Genomic DNA, 18,133 nt, shown 5'->3' on the forward strand with positions numbered 1-18,133 from the left:
CAAATAAAATCCAACAGTTGTCCAAAACACACCATAAGAAGCACTTTTGATAAATAATACCACTATACTATCAGTAAATAAATATTTATTAAATGAAAACGGTTAATATTTACATTTGCATGTTATAGTTTTATAATCTATATGTAAAAAATAAATTAAGCAAAATTTGAGAGAAAACAAGTCTTTATGCCCTGATATAATACTAATTAATTAATGTTTTAATTAATTAGAAGTAAATTAATACTTACCAGTTCACCATAATATTGAATTTAAAACATTAATATTTATGATCTGTGTAAGATTTGTCTTTTTGTCTATTTCATTGGCTATCACAGAGTGCAGGATAAAAAGTGTCTGAAGCTATCATCAATATTTTAAGATTTTGTTCCCCTTACTAAATTTTACTCACTTCTAGTAAGGAGTTGCAATAAATAAAGTAAAAAAAAGAAAACTAAAGGCTATTTAGGGTCTTATTAGTATTACTGTTTACTATTTTATTATTTCATTTTTATTATTATTAATCGTAGTAGGAATACATCATGAAAATGTAGGATGTTTCAGGCAATTTCTTTTTTTTTATTAACCAACTATCCGTGCCCGTTATTGACGTTCAGTTATGCCTAATAGGGTTGTGTTTAATAGCACACATATTAAACAGAAAAATAGCGCTGTTAAATAAGTTTAAACTATTTAGGAAAATAAATAAGCAATAATATTATTTTTCCTGTAAGACTCGAGAGCGATATTCTCAAATTATCCCTATTTTGCACTCACATTAAATATAATTCTGTTAAAACGCTGAACCGTATGACATAAAGTAGGAATCTGTGTGAAACCCTTTTTCGCACCTTCTGCTGTTATGAATAAAATGTGTGTAACGCGATGACAATAGTGTGAGAAGAGCGCTCTATAACAGTCCGATAATAAATGTGTCCTTTGCATTAGTCTGTATAAATAGCAATTGTGTGCGCGTGCGTGCGTGCGCGTGTGTTACAGTAGAGCCGCTGCACACGTGTGTACATAGGTGGCACTTTTAAATTCTCCGTGTGTGTGTGTTAAAATAAAAGTGTCACCTATGTACGCACGTGTGCAGCGTCTCTGACTCTCCGGGAGTCACGTGCGGACTGATCCGGGCGGCAGGTGTGTGTAGGGGGTGTGTGGAAAGGCATCGCTTCACCCATTTAGAATAAATATGACACTCATGACAAAGGGCCGCACATTTAAAATCCACTTGACGATTTTGGTTGTATTATTAGCAACAGGTTGCGCGCGCATCGTTTACCTTCTTCAGTTTACCTTGTTAAAAGGGTCACTTTGGTCACAGTTCCTCATCATACCTTTACATTCTGTGATTTGGCATTTAAAAAGAAAAAGAAGAAGAAGAAAAGAACAAAAAACGAGACACGTGTCTCCAGCTCGCTCGCGAGGAGCTGTTTCGGAGACGCGAATGAATGAATTGCCGGACGCTGAAGATGGCGCGCGCCGCGTGCCGGGTCCCTCGCGCGTCGTCTCGAGGGGCACCGGGGGCTCGCGATGCGCACGGCCGCATTAGACGCTGAAAGCGAGATCGGACACTTGACAGTAAAGTCTGAATTTACATCGCATTCATAATCACATCCCAGATATTCTGTGCGCACAAAAGTGGGACAGTGTGAGCTGCGACCTTTCACACACACACACACACACACACACACACACACACACGCACACGGCATCGAGGAGAAGTCTGAGAAATCAGAAATGTCCAATCATTCAAGATACACAGGACAAGATTATGTTACACCTCATGCGTATATTATAACTCTTTATTTGTTAGCATAAATTTTACGTTTCGTAAATGTATGGGCTTTTATAGCATGCATTTTCAGCGGGGTAACAATGAGCCTCATTTAATCGACGTAATAAACGTTTGAACTGCCAGTTGTATAGTAAACATCGTGGAAACACACGTTCGAAGCAAAAAAAAAAAAGAAAAAAACACACACGCATATGTGTGTATGTGCGTGTACGTGCGCGCGCTTCCATAAAGAAAGCAGCGTGAACGATTCGCGAGGCCCAGCGCGAGGCCGAGCCGTGCCAGGGGACGTGAGCGCGCCCACGAGCTGCGCACCTGCTCCGTCACCACCGCTATAATTAACACTCGCGTCCTCGCGCTCACACCGCGGTGACGCGCAGAAGACACCGAGGCGCCCCGAGCCCTCCTCGGACACGCGCACGGAAACTCGCTCCGGCAAATCATTCCGTAAATTGAAACTTCTCTGTTGCACCACAGTATGTCTTTGTATGTGGAAGGGACATTATTGCAGGGCAGGATTTTTTTTTTAATGTACGGAGAGGAGAAGAGGATTTCCAGATAAAGTATAAAGGTGCGAGGGGGTGAAATAAGAAGTACCGCAGACAAAAATTCATTTCCTGTGTTACGGCGCAAATAATATCGGCACGAAAAACCTGGCAACCAGATTGCAGATATCCTCCGTTACATTGATAACCATTTGTTCATTTCCTGACAACGAAGAAATATATAACTCCCTTTCCACATAAAATAGGTTTTCTTTTCTTTTTTCCCACTGTTATGTGGCAGACTGCCTCTATTTTATCTGCAGTGCGCCGCAGGAATGATAAACAGCAGCGCGCATTGTGGCTCAGTGCTGAGGTGTAGCTGGAGGAGCCAAACACTACAGCGTGTGTGTGTGTGTGTGTGTGTGTGTGTGTGTGTGTGTGCGTGTGTGCGCGCGCGCGCGGCCACAGTTTCGCACACCCTCACGCGTCCTCACACATTCATGTGAACCGAGTGTCTCGGCGGGACACATTTGCATTTTAATGAAAATCAGTTTATAGACTTCTCCGCTGTGTTCGAGGCGCCACAAGTGGCCCCTTTAAGAGGCTAATCCGGATTAGGAGCGATGCCGGAGCCGATAGCGCAGCGAGAGGCGCGCGCGCGGGATTAGGGAGGGACACGGGGGCGGCGCGCGCTGTCCCGGCGCTCAGGACGCGAGTGAACCTGCGCTCGGCGCTCTCTTCCTGTAAGTGAAGTTTAGCTCCTTTCTCTTCCTAAAGGCCCGTCTGCAGTCTTCGCCATCGGAATGGAAAGTGTTCATGTGCGGCTCCGTTTGAGTCACTCAGCGGTCGGACGGACAGACAGACAGAGAGACGGCAGGTTTTTCGGGCACCTGAGGCGCGAAATCAGCCTGGAACTCCTCACTCTTAATTGCATCTGTCAATGAATGAACACGAGTGTATGCATGTAATACACGTTTATATATATATATATATTTAATTTTTTTTTTGTCATGTGACAAAATTATTACACCGATCGATACACTGAAAAAATGGAAAGTAGCTCTACTGAAAATACTAAAACAGTACATTTACAATCAACTTAACATGTATGTTTGAGATGAGAACATAATTATATTGCATAAAGTCCAAGTGAAATTCAGCACAGTCATCAAGAAGTGATTTGATCACGCTGCAATAAAATGTTACAATCTTTTTAGACTTCTAACAGAGACGGTGTTCACTCAACATGATTTTTACTGCTTGTTCAGTTTACTTAATTAAAATTAGTTAATGCAACACAATTCTTTCGCATTTTCTCTCAACTTAATTTCGTTGTGTTCAATCCATCTACGTTTACTTAATCCAGTTGTGTTGGGACTATGTGAATAATAATATTTGTTGGGCCAGTGTATTTCTGAAAATGAACTGAAAAGGGAGGCTCTATCTATTTATAATCTATATTGTATTATATATAATTACAATTTATTATAGAGTTTAACATTCTATCACTTTATTAAATATATATGACTGACACGTAATTAATAATAAATATAATTAAGAATGTTATGCAGATGATAGGGATACATGTTTCTCCTGTCTTGTTTTCTCGAAAAAAGGAGAAAACTTCAAGCTTCTTTTCGAGATGATAAAAACAAGACAGAAAGTGTTGGCTTCAGTATGTTCCGAGACTGAAGTGTTTGCGAATGCGTGTTTCCACGTTTATCACAGCTTCATTTCTATGGGAAAAAAAATTCGACGTGGACTTCTGTTGAAACGCTGCCCATGTATTTCGCTTGTATTCAAGAAATATTAAGCTTATTCCTCACATATTTTTGTCTCTGTCTTTTTTTTTTTTTTTTCCGTTTGCGCGGGAGCAACTTCAAAGTGAGCTAGCGCGTGTGCGTTGGACTATCGCGATCGACTATGCAACTGTCGCGGCGATCGCGATACTCGCGACAGTTGATCGCGGTCGCGATGGTCACGACAGTTGCGTGATAGTCGCAACAGTCGATCGCGATCGCGATAGTTGCAACAGTGGCCGTGACAGTAGTTGCAATCGTGATGGCCGCGACAGTTGCGCGATAGTCGCGACAGTCGATTGCTATTGCAATACTCGCGACAGTTGCGCAATAGTTTGCGACCGTCGATTGCCATTGCGATAGTCGCGACAGTGTCGTCGCGGGAGTGGCCTCTCGCTGTGTGCATGTGTTCCAATGACCGTTTGTACAGCTCATCAAGAGTATTTGTCATTCTTTATGTATTTGTAACACCCATGCGAACATTATTTCTGCGCACAACAAAGATGTGTACATTAATTTAAATGCTGAAAGTGAAAAGTAACCTTATTTTCAAGACTGAAGGTGCATAAGGGAAACAATAAATACACTCTGTAGTATTTACTGCGTAGAGCCACAGTTGGTGTCATAGAAAATGTTCCCTACATTTCAAAGATGCTCCATGGGCGCCCATGCCTCGTGCCCTGTTTGCATAATCTCGTGTAAATGAGGCGGCACATCTTCAAATAAAACTGTTTCTTTGTTATTAAGCAATATTATTTATTGTTTTTTTTCACCCTAAGGTCACATTTGCCTTTAAATTTCAGCCCCCATAGGTCATTGTTTACGTTGTAAAACAGGTATAAATATGTATCTGCACTTTAAACGTTAAATTTCAAGTTTAAAAACGGTGTTTAAATGTACAGTTCAAAACATTCATTAAAAGTGTTTATTGTCTTGCGTTTACTTGATAACTATTTATTCACTCAGTGCCATTTAATAAATATCTAGTGTAGTATCATCTGTTTCAAAAAAGTCAACTGACACTGCAGGAATGTTCAAAATTGTGTCATAAAGTGGAAAGTATTTAAATGTAGCGTTGACTGCATTTATGTCAAGATATGAAGATGCTGAGAAGTAGAATTTAACTGACAACAGAACAGAATTTTTTCACAATTACGTGAAAATGGATTACGGTTTAAAAACTCATGCATCGCCCCTTTCTTTCACGGGTGTAATATATGTGGGCGTTTTGGGACTTAGAAGAATAACTGTATGATGCATTGTAACACATTTTTACACATATCGCTATCAGTCATAGGAGCTGCAATCTTTTTTATTGAAGCAGAATATGTTTTGAAGCCCCTGTGCTACCACTGTGCCGTTCCCTCAATAGCTGATGTCTAGCAGCCCGAGATAAACTTTCTACCTGGGCTGTTAGGTTGCATAATGGGCAGAGGTTACACCTGTTTCATGGGGTTTTTTTTAACTAATGGATTTCGTACATTTGCACTGCTGTTTCTGTGGTTGGACTGTTTACCACATGTACTTTTGTGAGGCTCTTATATATTTGGCTTTAGATATCTGGAGTTTTGTCGACCCTTAACAAGATGGCACACACCAGCAAAGGGATAAGTGCCAGAAAAACTTGCATAAAGTAAGGCAGACTGATCGGATAGCTGCCATGGAAGGTTTTGACAGATGTTGCCCTTCTTACGATACACCATTTGCTGCCTTTATTTGTCCGTATTGCTAAAAGTGTTGGTTTGGATGTAAAAAGCATTACTACACCATCTAATATTACAGTTTGTAGCTGTAATTTAAAAGCAAAATGCGTTTTAATAATATTGATGGACTCTTTATAATGTCTTTGCGCCCTGTGTTGCCGGGTTAGGCTCCGGTTTGCCGCGACCCCACCTGGGACAAGCGTTTCTGACAATGTGTGTGTGTGTGTGTGTGTGTGTGTCTTTATAATGTCAGCCACTGTAATATCATAAAGTGAAACACATTACTTGTGTTCTGAACTGTAGTTCTAATGTTAAATGACTGGCAAGTCTACTGGGATCTATTAAACCTTAAAATACCGTAAAAAATTTTTTTGTAGGTTTGCTTAATTGTAAAACTGCTCTTTAGTAGCAGTGACAGAATAACACAGACGAAAAAGTAGTTTATTGAAAATGGAGGGTGAGGTCTTGAGAGCAAGTGAGACAAAAAGAGTAGGGTTCGCCCAGCGGTTGTTCCCCTAGTAACTTGCCTCCAAGGCCTTTCCCTGCACAATCATATGCAAGACTAAAAATATCAAAATGTGCCATCACCAGAAGAAGCAAAGCTTTTCTTATAATTTAAAAAAATCAGCTCCTCCTCAGCATTTTGGTTGCGCGTGTGACAATGTAAGCATCAAGAAGGAGGATGCGGAAGAATGCAGAGATGATTGTTTTCCTGCCACCTGCACTTTCCAATAAATGGAGTGATGCAGTGCATTTGATTGTACATATGTGCCCCTTTGTTAAAATGCCAAAACTCCCACAAAATGGGACATTATGCACAGCATTCATGCCTGAATAGCCATTTTTCACTTGAGTCTATAATTGGTGCCATCAAAAGTGAAAGCTGTGCACTGGGGACATTAGCAAAGTGTATGTTTATGGTTTTAACCCATTCGGGATGAATCACCTGCCAGTCATGGACACCCGCCTGTGTGTCTCACACACCAGTGGACAGTGGAATCAGATATCAGGCCAGGAAGTGTTATTAGAAATATTGGACACCTCTAACAGGCCTGTAATACATAACAAAGTTACAGCGCATTTAAACATGTGACATGTGGTTTTCTGAAGCACATCCTTTATCTTTGGATCTCCGTGAATGGTTCTTCATCTAAATGTATCTACATCTAAATTTTATAAGCAAGTCTGAAGTTCAGTGCACCCTCTTAAAATTTTTTTCTAGACTGAATTTACCTCCTCGCTTCTTCTGACATATCTTTTTCACATTTGTAAAAACATAGCTGCATCTTATAATGCTGCACTTTGATTCTGATTACTTTTAAGGTGGGAACCTTGGTAGCCTTGGAAAGGATCCCGGAGGCTTTTAACTGAAGACACCCTCTGAACATCTTATCCAGGATACAACAGGGTTGCAAGAGGAAGCAGAACCATAAAAACAGTACAGGCCATTTCCCTCATTGTTGGTCAATCCAAATTAATGCTTCTTTTCCTCCATCTCAGATCTTTTGTTGATGATGCACCCTTGTCATCTAGGCTAACTCTTAAGTGGGGGCCTGGAGTCGAGGTCTCCTGGCGTTCAGGTCTCCAATGGCACCTTTGTTAATTCTGCACCTCCTGTGTCTGTCTGTTAATATCCAGATGGATGTGGGCCCTCGCCCTCCGTTGCACACTGTAATATACTGTCTGAGGGCTTTACAAGCTCAGTGGACCAGTTGACATGGGCCTCTATGAGACCAGAGCAGTGCTGATGCAGCAGTCCGGATGCTCACTCTTTAACAAACAACAGCTTCTCTCCCAGAAGCCTCCCCAAGTCACCTGATACCAGTCATGTCTCTGAAATATGTCTTATGAGCAAATAACGTACCCAGAAAAGCTAACAGGCTTTCGTGAGATTCAGGAATTTCTCTCTCTCGCCCCCATTCGCGCCGTGGTGTTCTCTTTATGGCTGCTTTAGAGCTGTAACTTCAGGGGATAAGCAGTGGCCTGGGTTACACATACCGTCTCCGTTTCGCGGGTTGAGAATTTCGCTCGAGGACCACTGGGCCTCCTCCTGGGATCATTGTCCTTGATCAACGAGCTCCGCCGCTTAGGGCATCGTTCAAAATGTCAGCTGCTTGCCCTCAGTTAAAACTGGTATTTCATCACAAAACAGCTCCATCTTCCATTTCCATTTGCGAGGACATTTCTGTCTTAACCACACTTTCCAAAGAGAAAGACCAGGAAACGAAGAGCTCGCTCCCAGCTTGGCCAAGGCATGGATATGAAATTAAAATCGATACAGTAATGTTCTCTTCAATGTTTGATTAATCACCTATTGGACTGCCATTAATCAGGGTGGAAAAGTTTCTGTACACATTTTCCCCACATTCTACAGATCCATTTAAAGCCTTTCTCCGTTTCCCATTACACTGATATGGCTATGATTTCTTAGCACTTTCCTAATTGTGTATGCTTTAAAAACCATTTTCTGTTACAGTGCACAGATCCATTCCATTAACAACGTGGTGACAGTAATGTGGGATTAATGCCCAAACTCCCCCACAGCGGCCAAAAAAAAGCCCACTTTGATCGATTATCTAATTTTTACAGTATTTTAGCATTTTTAGCTCTGCTAATTGCGTGTTACTGCTGAAGGGGGATTGGTCCTATCGCTAAAAACGAACCTATTTCCACTGTCGGCGGTAACTGATGATGTCAGGGAGCCTGAGGGAGAAATGCACTCGGCTTTTGGAGTGGCCAAGATAAACGTGACACCTCTGAGTGCGGGGACGTTGTTCCCAAATGCAAATGAAAGCACCTCCTCAGCAGACTGGCGGGGAACGGATGGGGGGTAGGGGGGGAGGCCACAGTGTAGAGCCATATTTGCAAGATCACATGTGTGATCAGAAGGCAATAAGTGATAGGCCCAGTCACTCCTCCGTGTCATTGCCATGCCTTCTCCATTTCTCTGCTCTCTTCTCATTAAGGCTTATCTTTCCTGCCGCCGCCGCCACCGCCGCTGCACGCTGACACTTTATCTTTTTAATTATGTTGCTTCTCACCTTTTGAAGAGCTCGCCTGAGCCCTCGCATTTAGGGCCTTGTCTCCTCTGTGAGCACGGCTAACCTGCTCTTTATTCAGGCACTCTAGAGCCCCAACCCTTGCTCTTGTGGTGACAAAACATCACCTTTTGTGTGTGGCTCTGTGAGCTCAGGGCACCATCATCATCGTGCAGCCTGGTTTGCGATAACCCCCTGCCCCCGCCTCGGTGCTGCCGTCCCGGGCTCCTCTCATTCTCTGCTCTTTGTGTTCCGGCTGGCTGACATCTGCCACTGGCTTGTCTGTTCTCATGTTGTGCGTTCTCTTGGAAAAGATTTTTTTAGTCTATTTGTTGACTTGAATATTTCTTCCTTTTTGCTTCTTCTAAAACCAACACTTACTAGAAAATTAAATTGTTTTGCAAAACATGCCAAACAGTGATGCACCTAAGGATGCTCGGTGGGCATGAGTCTAAAAAGGATGGCAGGGAATAACATGTTAGTGCCGCCTTTGGGCTGAGAGATCATGGGTTCGAACTGCAGTTCTTGGTGCAGAGCCCTTGAGGAAAGTACTTATTCTGAATTGCTCCAGCAATAATGGGTCAGTAAATGTAGACAGCTTAACATGTTCTGGAGAAAAACATCAACTAGGTGAAGAAATTTAAGGACTATGTGTTACCGCTGAGCACTTCTTTTCTACCACTATCAGGATCAAGACAGTTCAGAGTTGAGACAGACATCCTAGTCTTGCCTGCACGCCACTGATGGGCATTAGGAGGCTGTGCTTGCTTTCTGACATTGGGCTTCCCAAACTTTCTTACTCTCCTGCTGCACCATCTCATTCCCACTGCCTTTACCCTTGGTGCCATAAAGTGAAGCTACTTGAGGATTTCTCCAAAAGGGCTGTATGGCAAAACAATTTCATAGCTAAAAGGAGTGACACACAAACAGGTAGCCTAGTGGTTAGAGCTGCTGCCTTTAGACCTAAAGGTGGCACATTCAATTCCCCCTCTCCAGCTGTTGTACCCTTGAGTAAGGTATTTACCCCTATTTGCTCCCGTATGAATGTAAGTTGCTTTCAAGAAAAGCATCAGCTGAATGAATAAATGTGATGTCAGTAGAGCACACACACATTTTTGGAACTGCTTGTCCCATACAGGGTCGCGGGGAACCGGAGCCTACCCGGTAACACAGGGTGTAAGGCCGGAGGGGGAGGGGACACACCCAGGACGGGACGCCAGTCCGTCGCAAGGCACCCCAAGCGGGACTCTAACCCCAGACCCAGCGGAGAGCAGGACCAGGTCCAACCCACTGGGCCACCGCGCCCCCTGTCAGTAGAGCAGTAAACCCTAAATATGGTAGTGTTACTTGTAGTTGCAGAGCATAGTGAAAAAGCAATCATTGTTAAATCAGGCTTTCACCACAATATTAGCAGTCATAAGGATCTGTGATTTAACTTTCTTACTGTTTATAGGATTTATCATAAATCACATTTCATAGAGCTTTCCATAGCATACCCTTTCTTCACATCATCAAGTACTGCCTCCTTGGTTACCTTGTGTTCAGGACAAGTTGAATTCCTGGAATTGTCCTCTGGTGAGCTTTAATAATCCCACAGAGGATGGATTCAGAACCATTAACTTAGTTGAGATGATGCCCATAAATCAGCTGGAGTTCCAAATGGGGTCGAGGCATCTCCATGTTTTTCTTTGTGGTCATTTTTGACTTTTATGATGGTCACTGTCATAGTCTACTAAAATCAGTGCCACCAGATTTTAAATTAAATGCGGATCTGTTTATTTTATCACACTTCTCATGTTCCTGTGATTCTTGGGGGTTACCATTAAGTCTGAATGGACTCCACACTGCCGAACTCCACTTCAGGCATATACAGCATAAATACTGCACAATAGATTTCATACATTTAGCTTACATTCCATCCAGTGCCACTTGCCAGACAATGGCTATGGGAATATTCAGAATGACAATATTGTAATAATACATATTGCACAGTCTTAATTTAGTCAGAACAAAGACACATTTTTGAGCAAATTACAAGTAACAGATACAATTCCTTCCTGTTAACTGAGTTTCTCTCAAACAAGGAAACTATTTTCATTATTTTTTATGGGGAAAATAATATGCCCCCACTCCCCCAAGAGTCACAGAAATGTTAGTAAAATGGGAAAATACTTTCAAACAACCTAAACAGAGTAATGTATTCATAACAATTGCCACATTTTATAATAAAATACATAATCATAAGATAAATAATAATAAAACATAAATTGTCATTGTCATAACAAGAAGGAAATGCAACTGCAGCATGGGAGGTAAAATGTGATAGCTATCCAAATACCTCTTGGCACATGTACTTGTGGGTCATGGCTTTATGAGTGTTTATTTATAAATGGTAATGACTGTGATGATTCTGTAGCCACATCATCATCTTGGAATGAAACAAAAGTAGTAAACAAAACATGGTAACAATGTGAAGCAAAAAGGCTGTCAAACAATCAAAGGCAATAACAGCTAGAAAAAAAAAGGTGGAGTAAGAAGAGGTGATGAGTTGAGAGGGAAGAACTCTGAAAAGCTGTTGTGCAGCATTCATCTTGTTTGTTTTTCTGTTTGTTTGTTTGCTTTTTTTCAAACTTGCACACAGGAGAAATTACCTACTTAGGGAAATTAAAGACAATTTAGTGTTTTTGCAAGCAATGAAATGCATATACATGTGTTCCAGTGTGTGAAGTATTTAATTGTATTTGATAGATGATTTGATTGATTCTTTGTTTTGTACATTGTTAAGAAAATTGCATATGTTGTCATGTTACTAATACTAGTCTCATTATGTGGTTTTCTGGGATGTTGTATTAACAAGTGTCTGCGGATTCTTAAAAATTCATTGAGTACCTCAGAAAATCTGTTTTCCTTCCTTCCTTTCCTTTTCCACGTCCCACTTCTTCCTTTTGTGTTTTGAGGAAGAGCAGCAGCATGGCCTCTGACTGCAGCTTTGACTATCTTCAGGTATAAGATTAGTGAAAGTAACAGTTTTCTTCTTCATCATGTCATCTTTTGAGTATTGCAGTATAAAACTCTCAGCTTTTCTATAAAGTACACCCATCCCACATATAACACGGTCCCCTACAAATAAAAAAAAAAAAAAATTCACAGTAGCTTATGATAATATGTATTATTTTTTCATACAACCACGTTATTATTCAGCCCAGTGGCATATTTTCCCAGTTATGCAGTTATTTTATTTCCACAATGGGAATTTTATTCACTGCCTACTGTGTTTTTCATTCTGCAAAGCACACAGACATTATACTTCTTCCATAAGATGAGTAGCCACAGCACACACACTTCCTGCTTCCTACAATATCAGACTCAGCCAATCATAACATCGGTTATGGTAACCCTAACTCACAACTAAAAATGTATGTTCATGTATAAACATAAAAGTATTAACTCATTTAAAGCATATTGTTCTGGAGGGGCGTGATACGGTGCTGCAGCTGGTAGGGCTGCGGCCTCATAGCACCGAGTACGTTAGGTTTGAATCCAGCTCAGTCTGTGTGGAGTTCACATGTTCTCATATCTGCATGGGTTTCCTCCAGGTGCTCTGGTTTCCTCCTACATTCCAAAGACATGCAGTTCAAGTGCACTGGTGATGCTAAACTCCCTTCAGTATGTGATTGTGTGTGTGGCTTTGTTGTGACGGATTGGCATCCCATCCAGGGTAAACCCTGTGCCAGCCTTGTGCCCTGTGCCTCTGGGCTCGATTCTGGACCACCGCAGCTCTGACATGGAAAAGGGGTTAATGAAGGTCAGTGACTGACCTTTGACATGGCACTGGTCACCGTGTGCTGCTCCTGTGGTTGTCATACTGTAACGTGGAACATACATGCACTGATGCCCTGCAACCGCAGCGGTGTCATACAGGTGTCGGTCAAGAACTTATGAAATGTACCATGTACAGTATGACATGAATACACTACGGTAAATCAAGCTTTCATCTTGCAATAAAGAGAATATAGTACCACAAATGACGTCGCCTGTCGCCCACAGAGCGAAATACAGAACCGGTGAACTTTTGAGCTTCTCCGCACTGACAGCAAAATTATGAACATGTCTCCTAAAAAGTTTGCAAAGGCAAAAAAGAGCAAATTATAGACTGTAAAGCAAACCAAAACATTAGCAAGAAGTTACAAGTTATTGAGCACCTTAGACGTGCGGTGAAGCCGAAAGATGTTATTGTAAGTACCAGTTCAGCTGGTTCTACTATTTATAGAAGGTTAAAAAAAAAATAAAGTGCAAAATTCTTTCATAATGGTGGTGAGAAATTGCTGAAGGCCTCTGGTTCCAGAGAAGAAAAAGAATAAAGGAAAAGAGGAAAGGAAGTGGAGGAAGAGAGCGCAGCACAAGAAAGAAAATGAAGTGAAGCTCTGATGCTGCATTCATACCCTTAGCCTTGTGTTCCTTCAAGAACAAAGTTCTTCTCTTGGGGTTCATGAGTCAGAGTCTGACGGTGACACTGATCATCCAAGAATGAATAATTCACTGGACCGGTTTTAATAGTTTGGATATAAAGTGATGGAATTACACCCTGTGTGTTGCCGGGTTATGCTCCAGCTTGCCGTGACCCCGCTTGGGACAAGCGGTTTCGGACAATGTGCGATGTGTGTGATGTGTGATGGAATTCAATCGTTCTTATTGCAATATTGTTAAATATGTTCCTCTTATTGTTGTTAAGCTTAGAAACATATTTACCATTAAGTAACTTATTATTTTTTCTAGTCATAAGAAATAATGGAAATTCAACCCCCTCACAAGAGGACTTCACATAACAGGGTGATTTTGTGCAACCAGTTGTTCTTGTTCCTTTAGCAGAATTACATAATTCTGTATGACAAGCGTCTGTAATACAGGGGAAATTTCAGACCAATATTAAACATATAAGAAATATTTCTTGATGAAAGCAGAGGGGACACCTCACAGAAAATGAGAAAAAGGGTTTTTTCCTGAAACATATGAGCAAATATGTGAGCGTTTCTGTAGACCACATAACCCTGCAACCCAACAAATGTCAGTGAGCACATATGCAAACAGACCGAGAGCTGAACTGTAGCCTGAGAGATGAGCACAAGCCTGAGTCCAGGCAGCCCTTCCTGGGCTTGGGGGGAGCACTTATTAAGGGTTAAGTGGTTGTAAATTGTGTTGACTGGAGTCGCAGGGGGTTCAGCTGGATGCTGGGGGGGCCGACCCGAAGGTTTAACGTGAACAACGGAAGGGCAGCCAGGCCCCATGTACCCGCCTGGTATCCATAACGCAGCCAGCCCAGCGCAAACAATATCGTCCTTTAATGAGTCTAATCTCCTCCATCACTGCATTTTCAAGGCAGAAAATTAATGAGGAGAAGTTAAATGACCCCCTTTCATGTGTACAAAATTGGTTTTTCTAAGGATTAAGGGATTACTGCAGTGTTAAATCCTTAAAGTGCTCCAAATACCTTAATATTCATTAGAGAAGACACAATAGGAGAAGGCTCCCAATAATACCCTCTCGCCTCCTAATCATTTCTACCAGGGAGCCCGTGATCTTACAACCCAGTGGTCATCATACGGGCCCTTTCACTCTCATTATAGCAGCGCCATCTGCATTAGATAAGACCTGGAAACACAACAGGAGGAAATTTATTTATGAATACATTTGTTTGGATCCCGAATGCACTCGCTGGGCCAGCCGAGCATCGCTGCAAGTTCTGGCAGGGCCCCTTTCACCCGAGACAATGGAGTGCCTATCTTAGCAGTGCAAAGCCTAATGAGATCGCGATGCCAGCAGTCAAAGAGAAAACCATCAAAATGTGACAAAATCAGTTCACGCTGAATAATACATTGATATAGGTGCTATGGGCCACGGAAATATCTGGGCAGGCATTTCGTTTTGAAGAAAACCTCTGTGCAAGTACACCACACCGGAAGAAAACATACAGTCCCGAACGACAAAATGCATTTTGAAACTTTCTCATTTTTTGTGAGAGAAGCTTTTTAAAAATTGTCTTCATCTTTCATGTTTTCAAGTTTCGGCGGGGGGGGGGGTAAATCACTTATGGCATTAAAGTGAAAAACCGCAAAGAAAATGTGCACGTCTGTCTGTCCCATCTATCTCCCTGTGAGGATGTGAAAAAAAAAAAAAAAAAACATCTGGTGTCATAAATACAAGTTAAGAGGTTGAAAAAAAAAGGTCATTTGAATAACAGACCTTCCGTTGCATTACATGTTAATTATACATGTTGTCTGCACACTTCTATCTCGCACTGCACTTATTAGGCTTTGTGCTGGAACGTGCTGCATTGCAAGAATCACATAATTCCAGAGAAAAAGGCTCACCGCAACAGCAGAAGTGTCATTTTTCAAGAGTGCTTGCTAAGGCAGCCCGACCTTCATTTCCACAAAACCGTTCACAAAGTCCCAAAGGTCAAGACCAAGGACACTATGTATGAAATTGAAAGCTAACAACATGAGAAAGAAAAACAACTGTGTCAGACTCAAGAATATGAACTTCTATCCTACTTGCTACTTTATTCACTGAGGCCTAAAGTAGAGCATTTTAAGTATGTATGTATGTCTGTATGCATAACAACACTACCTTCACCAAGTAATGAGTACCACACTTTCCAAAGTGTTCTAATATGCCTCTCTGCCTCTTCTCATCACTGGCTTTCTTTGGCTACCTGTCTTACGTTCGAAACTCTGGTTGTGGCGTGTGAAACAATCACTGAATCTGTATTCTAAAACCGGCAAGATGTGCGCATTCCCCACTAGAGTGCTACACTCGTCCACCTCTGGCCACTTTGTGCTCCCATTCATGACAGATACGAAAGCAAAAGTCCATCAATTCTGGTGGTGATGACACAGCCGTCCTTGACAACTTTTGCCCCTTGAGATCAATAATTAGCAAGAGGTGAAGTCAAGAGGTGTGCCAGAGACTGACACTTGCCAGAGCTCTAATGAAAAATCTAAAGAAGGTCTTGAAATGGGCTGATGTTTCCACAGAAACAAAGACTGTAAATTCTGGAGCAACAATATTTTCTGTAACAGTGTATGGATGTGAAAGCTAAAAACACAGGACAATACAGATGAGACTGAATTGTGGTGCTCGAGGAGACTTTTAATGATATCATGAACTGCCTGGTGTCATGATCCTGATCTTTGTCCATGATCCCATGCTCCAGTCAGGTCCTTGTGATGCTCGCAGGTGTAGAAACTCGCGGTCTCCTCATTCCTCATTTCTCATTCATCAGGTCACCGCCGCTGTACCTTCTCCCTTATTCTGCACCGACACTGAGCGCTTGCAAATATTCTTCGCACATGAGTTTACAGCACATAATGCACTTTTTCTGTTTGTGACACCACGAAAATAAACAGAAGAATTTTGGATCAAATCGTATGAGATTAGGGCTGTTTTACTTTGGAAATATTTACATTGTACATGTACGCTTATTCGTTTAGCAGATGCTTTTTTCCACAGTGACATATGTTTCACAGAAAGATACAATGCGTGCATCACATCAACAGAAAGAGAGACTTGGATGTAGACACGTGATTCTAAAGTACAGTTAATTTGTCACATTCTACCATATGAACCAATATTCATCACACGAGTAGCTGCATAAAGGTTAATCCGTTATTAAACTGTTTCTAATCAAAATTATTAAACATAAACATTTATGTGTTTATCATGAACTTAAAAGATCAGAGGAGAAGCGAGCCCAAAAAAGGGGAGGTCTGAGACCCTTTTTGAATGTAAAGAGAGATTCAGCAGTTCTGAGTTAGAGGGGGAGGTCATCTGACCACATCAGAGCCAGAACCAAAAACCTTCATGCTTTTCATTTTAGATCTTTCGTGCGTGGGACCACAAAGTGGGAAGAGGTGGAAGAGCACAGCAGTCTGGTTGGGGTGTAGAAAATTATCAGGTCTTGTAGATATCAGGGAGTAGATCTGTTGATGCTTTTGTAGGCTGTGAGCAGAGTATTGAGTTTGACCTGACAGCTACAGGAAGCCAATGCAGAGAGATGAGGAGAGGAGATAGGTGGGAACGTTTCAGAAGGTCAAACACAACTCATGCAGCATTCTTTCTGTATCAACTGCAGAGGCGATGACAGTGAAAGGTGTAGGTTGAGAAGAGTCGGGGACCGAGGACTGAGCCCTGTGGAACACCTGTTCAAAGTGGCTGAGGGGATGATCAGGAGCCACACCAGACCACTTGGTAGGATCTGTCTGATACGTAGGACTCAGATCATTTCAGTGCAGTTCCTTTGATGTCAAGCTGTCTGAGAGAAGAGAGGAGAATCTGGTTGTTGGCATTGTCGAATGCTGCACACAGGTTGTGGAGAATGAGGACCGAGGAGCGGGAGGCCGCTCTAGCCGACTGGAGAGCATCTGACACTGCGAGGAGAGCTGTCCCGGCGGAATATCAAGCGGTGAATCCAGACTGCTGCCTGTCGAGGAGGTCATTCTGGGTGAGAAATGCAGACAGCTGATCACAGGTTGTCCGTTGCAGAGTTTTTGACGGAAAAGGGAAGGAGGAGACTGGCCCGTAGTTTTGGACTGACTCAGGATCCAAAGAAGGTTCCTTTACCAGAGGTGAAATGAGGGCAGTTTTAAAGTGAGATGGGAAGCAGCCAGAGGAGCGCAAGGAGCTGATGATCTTGGAGATGAAGGAGGTAAGGAGGTATGTTGAGGTAATGCTATCAGAAGAGTCGATTATGTCAACAACATTATGGAGCACGTCATTCTAGAGGCACTCAATTTACGTGTTCATCGTGAGTTGACATCAACTTTATAACAACGACCTGTACCTCCACACGTCTTCTTGAATGATGTCAGTCACGATAACTGCTTGTCCTGAACAGAGTTACAGCAGCCCAGAACTTATCCCAGAATTACTGGGCTCAAGGTTGGAGGGGGTTACACTCTGGACAGAGATGGATCAGACAGTGTATGGATGTGAAACTATTCCTGCTGAGTCTTTACTTTAACCATTGGGTAAAACCAATTCAGCAGCACCCTGTTTGTGCTTTTAGAAGGATTCTCAGCACTGTGATCCCTCGATCTCAAATATACCTCTTGTTTTTCACAAAATTATTGATCTGTCTGTCCCAATTTCTGCTGCTAGTTAACAATAGCATTGACTGATTGATCGATCGGTTGATTGACTGAAATGATGATGCTAGGCAATACTGAGAGATACAAATTTATGTTGCTGGTGTTAATATTTTTAACAATATTAAAATTTTCAGATCTTTACATTTTTGATTAGGCATCATTTAAAC

The 18,133-nt window shown here is 42.0% G+C and overlaps 1 long non-coding RNA gene across 1 annotated transcript; it reads left to right on the forward strand.

The window, feature by feature from the left end:
- The first annotated feature begins 2,765 nt into the window (after positions 1-2,765).
- On the forward strand, positions 2,766-17,477 carry LOC114912138 (uncharacterized). Its single transcript, XR_003798095.1, has 3 exons — positions 2,766-3,023; positions 16,952-17,067; positions 17,185-17,477. It is a non-coding gene; the product is annotated as an uncharacterized LOC114912138 (long non-coding RNA).
- The last annotated feature ends 656 nt before the right edge of the window (positions 17,478-18,133 follow it).

The sequence above is a fragment of the Scleropages formosus genome, chromosome 1, assembly GCF_900964775.1.
Source record: "Scleropages formosus chromosome 1, fSclFor1.1, whole genome shotgun sequence".
Lineage (NCBI taxonomy): Eukaryota > Metazoa > Chordata > Actinopteri > Osteoglossiformes > Osteoglossidae > Scleropages > Scleropages formosus.